Here is a 13,932-nt window from a genome sequence, read left to right as displayed (position 1 = left end):
TCATCTCTTCTTTTCACACTTTAGCTGTTAGCATATAGGCGGTACAACTCTGTCAGATCTGATTTCTATTGTAATTTGTTTAAAATTCAGTGCTATTGCTTGTATTCAATGTGCCAGCCAGCACACAGTCCATTCTTCTCCTGGTTCGTGTCGTATCCTCCCTTCACAAAGCTTCCGTGTGATGTTCATACTCCTGGGAATGGCTGTGTCGCATGGCTTACACTGCACTACTTATAGCGATTGTATTATATTACTTTGAAGAAAAGTCAACTACTTTAATCACTAAATTATAGACTAATTTTAGGTTGAAGCTCAAACTCAACAAGTTCACACCTGCTCAGCTGTGGAACCAGTAAAACCCATTAGTTTCATAACAATAAACCCGTTAAACAAGAGCTCAAGTTTCCGTCACCTCATAACAGAACGTTTATAACGGTGCGATTAAGTCACACACACCGTTTTATCTGAATTTTGCAACACATATTTTGACATGTTGTGATAAGTTATTCCTTATCTTGAAGCCGGATTCATTTCCAAAGGAAAGCAGCTCTGACAGTTTTGTATCGGTGGCAGTGGAGGCTCAAGCGGTTAAGGCTCTGGGTTGTTGATTGGAGGATCGGGATTCAAGCCCCAGGACTGCAAAGCTGCCAATGTTGGGCTCATATGCAAGGCCCTTAACCCTTAACCCCCTAGCTCTGACCCCAATTTCCAAAGTTGGGATAAGCGAAGAAAAAATATCACTGTGCCGTAATGTCTATGTGACAAAATAAAGGCTTCTTCTTCTATATTTTCTACACACAAATGTTTCTACAGTAACGCCTTACACCTGGACGTCCCACATAAATGGATTATACAAAATGAGACAAGGACATGAAGAGATGTTTATTTATTTAGCATTATCAGAAGAGTCTCCAGTGTCAGGAGTCAGTGGTCAAGCTGTAATTTGAAATGACTGGGATAGAAGAGGAAAAAAGTGGAAAAAAAGGGCAAAAACTAATTATAATATCATATGTAGTAAAACTGGTGAGTTGTAAGTCTAAGCCGTCACTGCTGGGCCCTTAAGCAAGGCCCTTAACCCTCAACTGCTCAGTTATATAAATGAGATAAATGTAAGTCAGGCAAGTCACAACTTTCCTATGGTTACAACTGGATTGTATATTAAAAGTAATACAGGTCACTTAAATTATTAATGATTGTGTTTATCTGCTCTCCAATCCTAAGCAAATGAGTTCCAGACTTTTGCAAACACAGACGATCCGTAATGTGATCTGTCCCACATTCCCACACTCTCAAGCCCCAGAACTAGCGGGGGTCAAGATTTTTTTTCTTTGAGCCCAGCGTTTTGAAAGCATTTACCTCAGAAGACGTGTTGATTCGTTGCGACTCTTCTTGAGGAAAAATATACCGCGAAGCTCTGCCATGGAGTGAAGAAGAGGTGAACAGTTGAATTGTCCAATGGAGTTAAGAGATTTGCGCTCAAGCTATTTTCAAGACTTTAGATTGGTTAATAACTTGTAAAAATAACAGACCCACGTGGGGACTGACCGATAACATCGATATGTAAAAAAATATGAAATTGACAGCGACGATATATAGATGTTCATATGTATATGTATATATCCAGCATGTTTATTGCTCCTATAATGCGATAGCGATAAAAGGAATTGGTTTCACGGATGTTTCCTAACAAACTATTTTTGTAGTAATAATTAGTTCAACTTTTAAGCGACATGTTTAACAGCAGGCTATTGTGCATTGTGCTATACACAGATCTATATCGGGGTCGGCATCCTTAAACACCCAAAGAGCCGTTCGGACCCGTTTCCCACAGAAAAAAAAACACAGGGAGCCACAAAAACCTTTTGACAACTAAAATGAAGATAACACCGCATATATCTTTTTTACCTTTATGGAAAGTATGGAAAAAACTGTAGTGTGTTGCATTTATGAAATCAATGAACTGCTAACGAGTAAACGCAATTTTATTTCTACAAGCAAACACAACTATTTTGAAAAGTTTGAACCAAAGTTAACAAAAACGATGCTGGGTTGAAGGTTACGTTCATATAAAATGTCCAATGTCTAATTGAGTCCTCTTCGTATTCATGACATCAAAATTTTAACTTGCCGGCTGCAGCAAACCGAAAACGCTTAGTGGGTAGCGCGTTCGCCTCACACCTCCAGGGCCGGGGTTCGATTCCCGCCTCTGCCTTGTGTTTGCGGAGTTTGCATGTTCTCCCCGTGCCTCGGGGGTTTCTGCTGGGTACTCTGGTTTCCTCCACCGGTCCAAAGACATGCATGATAGGTTGATTGGCATCTCTGGAAAATTGTCTGTAGTGTGTGATTCCGTGAGTGAATGAGAGTGTGTGTGTGCCCTGCGATGGGTTGGCACTCCGTCCAGGGTGTATCCTGCCTCGATGCTCGATGACGCCTGAGATAGGCACAGGCTCCCCGTGACCTGAGAAGTTCGGATAAGCGGTAGAAAATGAATGAAAATATTTATTTTCCAAATCTACAGGGAGCCGCAGCAGAGTGATGAAAGAGCCACTTGTGGCTCTGGAGCTGCATTTTGCCGACCCCTGACCTATATGATGTTAAAACCACTGATGGGTGAAGTTCCCAGGATGCACTATTGAAAGAAGGAAGCAGTGTGATGATCTGGGTAATGTTCTGCTGTTAAACTTTGAGTCCTGGATTTCTAACATGTGGGTTTACTTTAACATGTAGCACCTACAAAAAAAAACGCTGTTGTAGATCGAGCAAAAGCTGTTCTGAAACGATCTGAGGAACATGACAATAAAATCAATGTGAACACATGGCCTTCAGATTCCTTAGATGTCAATCTGTCTGATCCATAGAGCTCCACATGGCAACTTACAGGACTTAAAGGATCTGCTGCTAACATCTTGGTGCCAGATAGTACACCTTCAGAGGTCTTGAAGGTTTTGGAGTCCATGTCTTATTGGGTCAGAGCTGTTTTGTAGTGATGCACTATATAAACCAGGTGGTTTAATGATGTGGTAAAATGGCAGCCTGAATTTCATCGCCAGTAAGGTGCAACGAGATGTCAGTCATTGTAATTGAAGATGAAATATAAAAAGCTTGGTTGTTGTTGATGTAACTATGTTCCTTGCTGATAGAGCAAGTGCACACATGTTGTGTCAGTGTTGATGTAATTTGTTGATATCCTCAGAGGCCTTATAATTTTTGTTCACACCCTTCACACCATTTTTGTGTCGGCTTTTAAACAACCGATAGAACTTATCAGATGGAGTTCCTGCTCGCTTGCAAGTGCTGCTTTGTGGACAAGATTGTCCGCTCCTGGTTTTGCAACAAGTACACTGTTCATGTAGTGAAGGGTCACTTCAGATTCTTTGAGCCTCATTTCTGTATGATGTGGTTTGCATTCCAGAAAGTTCCTCATTGTATCAGCAAAATGCTCTCGATCTCTTTCTCCTTCCACGTCACCAAGGAGAAACCTGGATTTTTTCAAGGACAGCTGAGCAAAACAAGCCTCTTGTTTCAACATGACTGATAAGAGGACAGTAAACATGAGGAGATCATGTTCAGGGAGCTGGACTCGCTGCTCGAGAAGTTCAGTGTCCGAAGTGTGAGACTTCTGGTTATAAATAGTGATCCCACTAGTGATCCTGTCTTATGACTGGAATTTTTTATATATATATATATAAATTCCAAATTTATTTTATTCGGAAAATATAAGTTAAAAAAAAATCTTTTTACCTTGTTAGTTTGAGCATCTGGTCTAAAGAGCGAATGTTTATTTTTGCCTGTTTTTTTTTTTCTTCTATTCCTAAATATCTTAATTTTCATCTGCCTTCAGGTCTACCTATCATTTAGCAGAAATGCTGAGGGAAGAAAAAAAATGAAGAAGTGAAGGAATGAGGGAGTGATTTATGAGCGAACGAGTGAGTGTATGAGTGTATGAGTGAAGAAGTGAGGAAGGAAGTGAGTGAGAGAAGAAGGGCAAGTGAACGAGTGAAGAGTGAGTCTGATTTCCTGTTCACTTTGTAGCATTGAATCTGATTCATGTTCATGTCCTAGTGCAAGATCTGATGTTCTTTGTTTGGTTGGACCTGATTAGATGAACACTTTGTGGTGCTGGAGTTTGTTTGTAGTAAAGAAAATGATTCAGATCTGATAAAATTTATGTTGCACTGCATCTGCTTCTGTGTTCATGTCCAGGGGATGTGGTGGTTTAGTGGTTAACGTGTTGGTCTACTGATTAGAAGGTTGTTGGTTTCAATCCCAGGACCACCAAGCTGCCACTGCTGGGCCCCTGAGCAAGGCCTTTAACCCACAATTGCTCATCTGTATGTATGAGATAAATGTAAGTAATGCTCTGTATAAGGGCTTCTGCCAAATGCCATAAATGTAAGCGTCCTAATCCCTGGTTTACTTTGTACCGAGTCTGTTTGTTTTGCAGTGCATGACATGACGTGATGTAGTTTTTGTAGCGTCACCTCTCTATCTGTTTGTTTTGCATTTCTGGATCTGCTTCCATATTCATTTCATAGCACCAGATCTGTTTCCATGTTTATTTAGTATAATAAAAAAAATAATAAAAAAATAAAAAAAATAAAATCATGACTTCACCCGAACATTATTTTCTGTTAAAAAGATTTATTTATTTATTTATTTTTAACATGATGTACAGCATGCTCGATAATTTAATAAACAGCCCTGACCAGGGGTTTGAGGTAGGCATCAAAGACATTACTATTCCTGGCAGGTTCTGCTCATGTTCATTCTGATAAATCGAACCTTTTCACACTTTTTCATACACTAAGCAGTCTGATGTTGGATAAGTTGGATACAAACCTGGGATTCAGACTGGCACTGTCCTGCGGCTACAGCCGTGTTATAGCCGAGCCATGACAGAGGCAATTAGCAGCTCGCTAGACGAAGATAGCAGAGGGTTTTATAACAGTGAGTTATTCCATATCTGTAAAAGTATGTAAAGCAGCTAAGGCTTACACGCTCGGCTCAGGGAGTGACACGGCAGCAGGCGGAGGCTGGACTTCATCCATCCGATGTTCTTTTACCTGCTTTTTTCTATGATGTATAAATATTGCACAACTATGTACATTATTCACTATCACAAATTCCAAAAAGTACATTATTTTATTTAAGAAAAGCTTGGCCAGATCTGGAGATTTCATCATCGTGTTTGTTCAACTGTAATCTGTAACGAAGAGTCACATGAAATGATAGTCTAGTCTTTGATACACGATGTGCCGTGTTGTGAATTGAACATTAGATTGTAAACCAGAAAAAAAACAGCCAACAGGCCAATGTTCTATCAGTAAGTACAACATGGCAAACAATATGACATGAAATGTTAATAAACACCTGACCATCGCATTCTTCCTCAAACCGTTGCCACAAAGTTGGAAGCATGTGATTGTGTAGAAAGTCTTTGTATGGCGAAGTGTTACACTTTCCCTCAGTGAAACCGAGAGGCTCAAACATCAAGCAGAATGTGAGCTCCATGAAGCAATGGTGTAATGTAACCATTGCTTCATGGAGCTCACTTTCTGCTTGATGTTTCATTCATCTCATTTAAACAACTGAGCAGGGATTATCTCAAAAATTATCTCATTTTCTCAAAAGTACAATAGTGGCAGCTTGGCATCACTAGGATTTAAAATCCTGACCTTCTGATCAATGCTCTAACATATTAACCACTTCCCAATGTGAATACACAGAAACATGACCTGAACATCTTTGGGATGAACTGGAACGCTGACTGCACTCCAGACCTCCTCGCTCATACATCAGTATCTACTCTCACTAACACTCCATGCTCCAACATGTAGCGGAAAACCTCCTCAGAAGAGAAGACTGGAGCTCATCATGTTATATGTTGAGCCTCTTGGCTCCTGGGATTTTCATGTGACCTATTTTAATCTGCTTCACACTGTAGTGCCTTCATTTGTTACAAGATTGTACTGAATTGTCTCTTTCTTTGTTATCCAAGTCACTATTTTGTGCTCGGATCGCTCAAATAACATTCCCGGCTATTGGATCATGGCCAGCTGGAATGAAAAGCTACCGTTATGCCAAACAAAGAGAAAAGAGAACAAAGTATCGTAGAAAGACATGACATGTTCAGAATTAGTCACCTTCAAGGCCAAAACTGAGGCTCATCCCAACATCCCGGGTAAATTGTGCCTAATAAAATCTCAAAGTAAACAGAAAAGAAAACCATGTTTACAAAACTTTCCTCACCTTCTGCCCTTCATACCGGACAAGTTCATTCCGATGCTCAGATTATTACGTAGAAACGACAAAAAAAGCTGAAATGCAGCTGATCTCCAACTTACTCATGAGAAATTCCCAGGTACTTCCTGGACTTTTAATGTTTTAATATTTACAAAAGATTAATATCCTTAATAGTTAAGCCATAAGGGTTAAAGTCACATTTTCTGAATTGCACCAGTGCCTTTCAAAGTAAAACATCTGAAAACAAAACGGACATCTACAGAAACCATGTTTATTTTATTTTACCGCAACAAAAAAAAAAATGGCTTTATTCACGACGTTTCTGACAGGATTTGAATACCATGTTTATGAAGGTGTCTGTTTCAGAAAGGACGCTAGAATAAACTAGGCTTTATTATCTAGCAATATTCTGCGTAATAAACGTGATGTGCAGCATGTTCAACTTCATGCAAAGTGTTTTGGGCACTATTCAAAAAATAATCAAATACGATACCTGGCTATGAGTTAATTAATAACAGACGAAATATTATTGGAAGAAGTGAATCAGCATTCACAGGGCTTTCTTTAAGAGTGTTAAATGACATTTTGATGGTTTCACATTCTCCATTCATTTCCCAAGGCCATGATTCTGTATGTAGTGAATAAACGTGGATGAAAGAAAGATGTTTGTTTTATTAATAACCCGAGCCTACATGGGTGCTGCATACATATATACAGTACAGACCAAAAGTTTGGACACACCTTCCAAAAGTTTGGACACACCACCTTTTCACCAGGACAATGACCCCAAACACACCTCCAGACTGTGTAAGGGCTATCTGACCATGAAGGAGAGTGATGGGGTGCTGCACCAGATGACCTGGCCTCCACAGTCACCGGACCTGAACCCGATGGAGATGGTTTGGGGTGAGCTGGACCACAGAGTGAAGGCAAAAGGGCCAACAAGTGCTAAGCATCTCTGGGAACTCCTTCAAGACTGTTGGAAGACCATTTCAGGTGACGACCTCTTGAAGCTCATCAAGAGAATGCCAAGAGTGTGCAAAGCAGTAATCAAAGCAAAAGGTGGCTACTTTGAAGAACCTAGAATATGACATATTTTCAGTCGTTTCACACTTTTTTGTTATGTACAGTATATAATTCCACACGTGTTCATTCATAGTTTTGATGCCTTCAGTGTGAATCTACAATTTTCATAGTCATGGAAATAAAGAAAACTCTTTGAATGAGAAGGTGTGTCCAAACTTTTGGTCTGTACTGTACATACATACTGTACATACATAACCCATAATCTGAACCCAGCGGCAGTTCATTTTATCAAACCAAAAAAACTTATGTTTTTAAATTATTTTTGGATTCACTTCAGTTTGGTTAGGAAATCTGTTAATGCTGGTATTTAGCATAACTATGTTAATATCAGTCAGTACATCACTAGCAGAAATACACCAGTACTTCCTTGTAGTGCAGTTTAAATAATGATCCTTCCAGTTGTTTTTATTTTTTTTTAGCAGACGCTTTTAACCAAAGCGACTTACAAATGAGGAAATACGTAGGTCCATGAGCTAGCATACATGAAGGGTTAGTTTATCTTTGGAGTGCAGACACGTAAAGGGTTGAGGTTTAGTGGGCATGAAAGAGGAGGGTCTTGAAGATAATGACAGGTTCTGCTGTCCAGATTGAGGTTGGAAGGTCATTCCATCACTGAGAGACAATTCACATTTTGTGGGAGGGAACATCTCAGAGATGTTGATATTGAAGATATATAATAGTGTCTTGTTACAGATGATTTACTACAGCACTGTCTGAGCATACAGTACATAGTTTAATCACCTAAATGTAACAGTATAGATATACAGTAGTTCCAAACAGCTCAAACACCCTCATGAGAATTCGCAATGTAACTGGTTTACCTTTATACTACATGAACTGATCACTCACTACATCTACATGTGGAAACTTGATTAAATGAAGTTTAGTATCAGCAACAAAATGTACACAGCAGACTGAACATTCCTCATATATGCATACATATGGATCATTTTTTTTAAATGGTCTCTACAAGTTTTTTGCAACCAAAAACAAATCATCCCAAAACTAACCTTCATATAACGTTTAGAGAACATGTACTATTTCTATAAAGTGACGTGACATACGGCTAAGTACCCATGCTCAGAATTTGTTCTCTGCATTTAACCCATCCAAAGTGCACACACACAGCAGTGAACACACACACACCGTGAACACACACATTTATGCTGCGGCGCCCTGGGAGCAGTTGGGGGGTTCGTTGCCTTGCTCAAGGGCACCTCAGTCGTGGCCAGCCCGAGACTCGAACCCACAACCTTAGGATTACGAGTCAGACTCTCTAACCATTAGGCCACGACTTGCCCCAAGAAAACAAAACAAAACAAAACTAAACTAAAAAACAAACCTTAAAAATGTACATGCTGAAAACCACCAACAAACCTTTCCACCGCATTGCAGAATGATTTTTTTATTACTATAAACTACAAATAAGTGATGAAATTAAAAGTTTAGCGAACGTTAACAAAATGTTAGACCAAACATTAGGGAAATATTCTGCAAACCTTGAAACACCGTTCTAGGTCTGTTAAGAAATCTTTCCCAGTTAACCAAACACAAACCTGTAAAATGTATGTTCTGGGAACCAAAAATGAACAGTCGTAGGTTGAGCTAGTTAAACGATGTAATTTCTTTCTAAAATCTAACTGATCACATGTTCCTTAAGTGTTAAGAGATTGGTCTATTACCCATATTTGTTTATAGCTGTGTTTGTGTATTGTATTAGTTTTTATGTTGCCTCTTGGTCAGGTCGTCATTGTAAATGAGAACTGGTTCTCAACTGACTCACCTGGTTAAATAAAGAAATATACCCAAATAATGACTATAATCTGCTCAATGGCGGTCTGTTCTATTAAAGCATGGGGTAGAAAGAGACTCGTACAGAAAAACACAGTAACTGTACCAGATAAACTCCACAATGACCACGGTGACCAAATGGTGTTGACGACAGGACCACACATAAGCACTAAGGCAAATGAAAACAATGACTTCCCAAGCCATTAAGAGTCAAAACAAGAAGTAGATGCTTCAGTTGACCTATGAATAAGTAGGAAACAAAAGCAATTCCTCCCAATTAAGTAGATTAATACGTTTTACCCTGGCACCGTTAAAGCTTTGTCTTGTCTGTTTACAGTTGACGGATTAATTCCGCCAACTGGCCACGTGGAAGTAAACTTGCCCAACAGCACCCACCCTGAAATTATTGTAGATGATCCAATGAACCTGACCAGCAGCAAAATTTATGTTCCAAACTATTTTGCCTTTTGGGTTTAATGAACAACTCACTGTCCGTCAACGTCGACGTAACACCGATGTCGGAATGAACGGGTGAATCATCTATATGCGGTGTGGCCAAGTGGTAAATTCCACATGAATCATTCGTGGAACAACTATAAAACATTTCATACTTCCTTGTAAGAAAAATGTGGCGTAAAATCTTCAAATGCAAAGAAACACGTCACTACGGCAAATTTGTCCTCAGGTCAAACAGAAGACAGCTAAATGTGTCTCATTGGATCTAGATTATTTCCAAAAAAGAAATCACCCATGCTTCTGGATGTGTATTTAATTTAAACTGACATGCCAAAGCTGTGGTAGGCTTCAGTGTAAATCCAAACTACTATTAAAATACTATAATGAATAAGTAACTAATCACAATCCGAGAGTCAGAATTACAAGAACGATCTTTTACATTTTAACCAACACTTACAAGACTTCCATCAACGCTAGCTAGCAAACAATCATCAACTCGTTTTATATAAACACCATTAAGAATTCCTGTACACCTATTCAATTCATGTCATTTATAAAATCACTCAATGGTGTGGCAGCAAAATCATAGATCAGTGCATCATCAACCGTCAGAATGGAGAAAAACGTGATCTCTGATATGGCTGTGGAATGACTGTGGGTTCCAGACAGTCTGGGTTGATCTGGGGTTTTACACACTGTACACACCGGTCTCGAGAGTTTCTTCGGAAAGACTACAGTAACTCAGTTGACCACTCTGTATAACTGTGGTGGGCAGAAAATCCTCTCAGATTGTACAAGCTGGACCTCGATCCAGATTGACTACAACAGAAGAAGACCATGTTGGGTTCCACTAGCCAAGAGAAGAAAGCGGAGACTGAGGCAGATGGTACAGGATCTCCAAAACTGGACAGACTGGAAAATGTAGCCTGGTTGGTGAGTCTCATTTCTACTGAAGCACAGATGGTTGGGTCAGAATTTGGCACCAACTGCAGGACTCCATGGATCAAAAAAATTCCAGGCTGGTGGAAGTGGTGTAGGGATGGTGTTTTTGTGCCCGTTAATACCAATCGCTCGTGACTTGAATGACACAGCTGATTTGTGTATTATTGCTAAGCATGTGCATCCCTTCATGGCCACGATTTTCTTTTTTGTTTCAGTATGATAGCGCACCAAAGCAGACATCGTCTCGGACCTGTCAGCGTTCTGCAGAGACCTTCACATTCACTGGATCTGAATCCAAGAAAACACTTTTAAAAATTGGCACCTGTAACAAAATAACTGCAGGAGTTGCATGACACAATCATGAACCAATAATTTCAAGGAAATCGGGGCAAAGTGAGGGCCCTATTTGGTAATAGTGTTCAGTCTAGTGTTCAGTGCATGTATAAACAGAAAATTTTCACCTCTTGTGAACCCCATATGAAAACCATCACTCAATTCAGACTTCTACATCGTTCCAAAGAAGCAGCATGACAAACTTTCAACTGTTTACCGTTGAAAGTGAGTAACAGTTACACATACAGCTTAAAGCTTAAAGCAAACAGAGGGCTGACAAATGACTTTCATCTTAATGACAGAGAGGGTTTATTATTGTGGCATGGAACACCAGACAAATACTGCTAAACTGACTCATGTCTCTACAAGTAGGAAAACCAGTAGATTAATGGGGCAGTGGTGGCTCAAGCAGTTACGGCCCTGGGTTGTTGCTCAGAGGATGGGGGTTCTAGCCTCAGTACTGCCAAGCTACCACTCTTGGGTCCCTGAGCAAGGCCCTTAACCATCTCTGCTCCAGGGTTGCACCATCAGCAAGTCTACAACTATTTAAAAAGTAAAATAGAGTATGGATTGCAAAGGCATTGGTCTACAGCGATGTAAGAAAAAAGGGATCAGACAAGACAACCTGAATATTCTTGACAAGTTGGTAAGTACATGGGGTGTAAGGGGAAAAAAAAAAAGGTAAATGAGTGGTCACCTCCGGGATGATCCTGCATCCACCCAGTCACAGTAATCTTCCGACTGACAGGTTTAAAGATCATGAAGAAAATGATAAGCTAGGGATAAGATTACCTCTTGCTAAAAAAAAAAAAAAAAAAAACACCACAATGAAACACCTGTAGAATCTTTTTCAGCCTGTGCTTTTCACCACCACCACTCCCATCATCATCATCATCATCATCATGAAAACACAAAAGAAACATCTTCTTAAAGCACAGTATTCACTCGGCTTTATATTAAAGAATCTGTGTAAAGGCACACAAGTGAATTGGTGAAGTGGCCTGACGTGTGGTGAGCAACAGAGAGGAAGAGGAAGCAGTTCTGTAGTCATTCTACACGGTGTCAAATTCACCACGTGGGAGAAAAAAGCAGAAATGAAAAAATTATTAATAAATTATTGTTAGACAAGCATTTACCAAAAGTCACACTATGATCTATTGACCCGTTTTACAAGACCTAAATGTTCAGCCAAATAAACGGTTATAATTATCTAGGGATGAAGCCACTTTAGTTTATATCGCCTTGAGTTTATAGATTTTCGGATGAGATCTGAAAATACAATTCCTTGAGCAACTGAAGGAACTATCCTGCGTTTCATACAACAGAGAACATTGTTAGAACCTTTATTGAATATTCAACAATTTCTACGTTAACAATTTTAATGTTGCTGCAGCGTAAAAAAAAAAACAACAAAAACGTTCCCTAAACTTTCTGGCAACATTCACAAAAATACATTAGAAATGACTTTTTATTTATTTATTTTTTTTTTTTTTAACATGGAACCGAGTGTGACCAGATTTTTGATTTTATCCGATTTAAAAAAACAAAAAGAAAATAAGAAAAAGAAAAATCATAAATGTCTCTATTAATCTGTAAGTGTTGAAAGCTAATGATCCCACCGATGTGGAAATTTATTTACGACTTTATGAGCAAGGTGGGACGCATGGTGAGTCTAAACAAACAGATACTCGGTATTCGGAAGTGTGTGGACTTTCAGCCCTCAGGGTAATAAAAACAACATATATGCAACTTGAGCAAACAGGACCTGCATACATCCTTCTAGCAAAACTCATGGGTTGGGAACAACAATGACATTTAAAAAAAAAGTTGATATACAAATAAGGAGGTACAAATTAAAGAACCCGAAACAGACCCACATTATCAGATATAAAGCCAGCATGTGGAGAATGGATGCACAATTCTTGAATCTGATTGGTCAGAAGGTGTACATTCTCACTGTAAAGAAAAAAAAACACAGGTTTGTGTAAATGTGCACATTCCATCATAATCCTACCCCGTCCTAGATGTTGCGCAACATCGGTAAAGGTGTAACTAGTCTTCCGAACTTGACAAGCTGCAATTTTTGGCTTAAAAGAAAAAAGATGCGGTTAAACAAGTGGCAGCTTGATGACGGCAGAAAACCGCTTCACAAACGTTCCAATATAAACGGGTTGTTTATGACTGAAATAAGAGGATTAAAACACTTTAGGATGTCCTGTTGGTTATTTTCCTAAGAGCTGTTTTATTCCTTAGTCACAATACATGGCTAAATGTTTGCGTACCTCTGACCATCACACTTGTGTGGAGTTCTTCTACAAAGATCTGTTCCACAATGTTAGAAGCACATAACTGGATAGAATGTGTATGGATAAGATTTCCCTTCACAGGAACCAGCATGACAATGTTCCTGTGCACAAAGCACAGAGCTCGATGAAGACGTGGCTTGGCAAAGTTGTTGTGGAAGAACTCAAGTGTCCTGCACAGAACCCGAGTGAACACCGACTGCACCTTCAGGCACCTTCACTGGACATCAGCATCTGAGATAATGCTCCATCTGAATGATCAACGTATAGTGGAAATCCTTACCAGATAACAGTGGGCCTTCTTATAAAAGCAAAAATGGGATATAATCTGTAATAGGATGTTCAGTGTGATGATAAAGTAAAAGTCTTGGCCGTATAGCGCATTTATAACAAAGCTAAATATGACAGTTTTCCTTTTTTTATACTTTAACATACATCATCTGACCTATTTTTGTTACTGCTGACAGTCATAGTATTGTGAAATCCCAGCACACTAAAGGTGTACAAACTTTTGCACTGGTCCACATCAACAAACATTTAAATATTTCCCAAGAGTGTATTGTAGGATTGACAGCTGATGTACAACATTACAGAAAGGCGGGTGCAGGGACTTACGGTACGGCATGTCGCAATTCTTCTTCCACAAATAGAATACAACAAAAGCAAAGACAATGGAAGCCACGAGGTTTTTTTTTTTTTTTTTTTAAACAGCATTTCATTTCACTTCTCAAATACAGAGAACAATGCACATGCAATGATAAATGTTGAGCCAACAAAC

The sequence above is a fragment of the Tachysurus fulvidraco genome, chromosome 15 (genome assembly GCF_022655615.1).
Source record: "Tachysurus fulvidraco isolate hzauxx_2018 chromosome 15, HZAU_PFXX_2.0, whole genome shotgun sequence".
Taxonomy (NCBI): domain Eukaryota; kingdom Metazoa; phylum Chordata; class Actinopteri; order Siluriformes; family Bagridae; genus Tachysurus; species Tachysurus fulvidraco.
The sequence above is the reverse complement of the archived record's forward strand: the minus strand, read 5'-3'. Positions refer to the sequence as shown.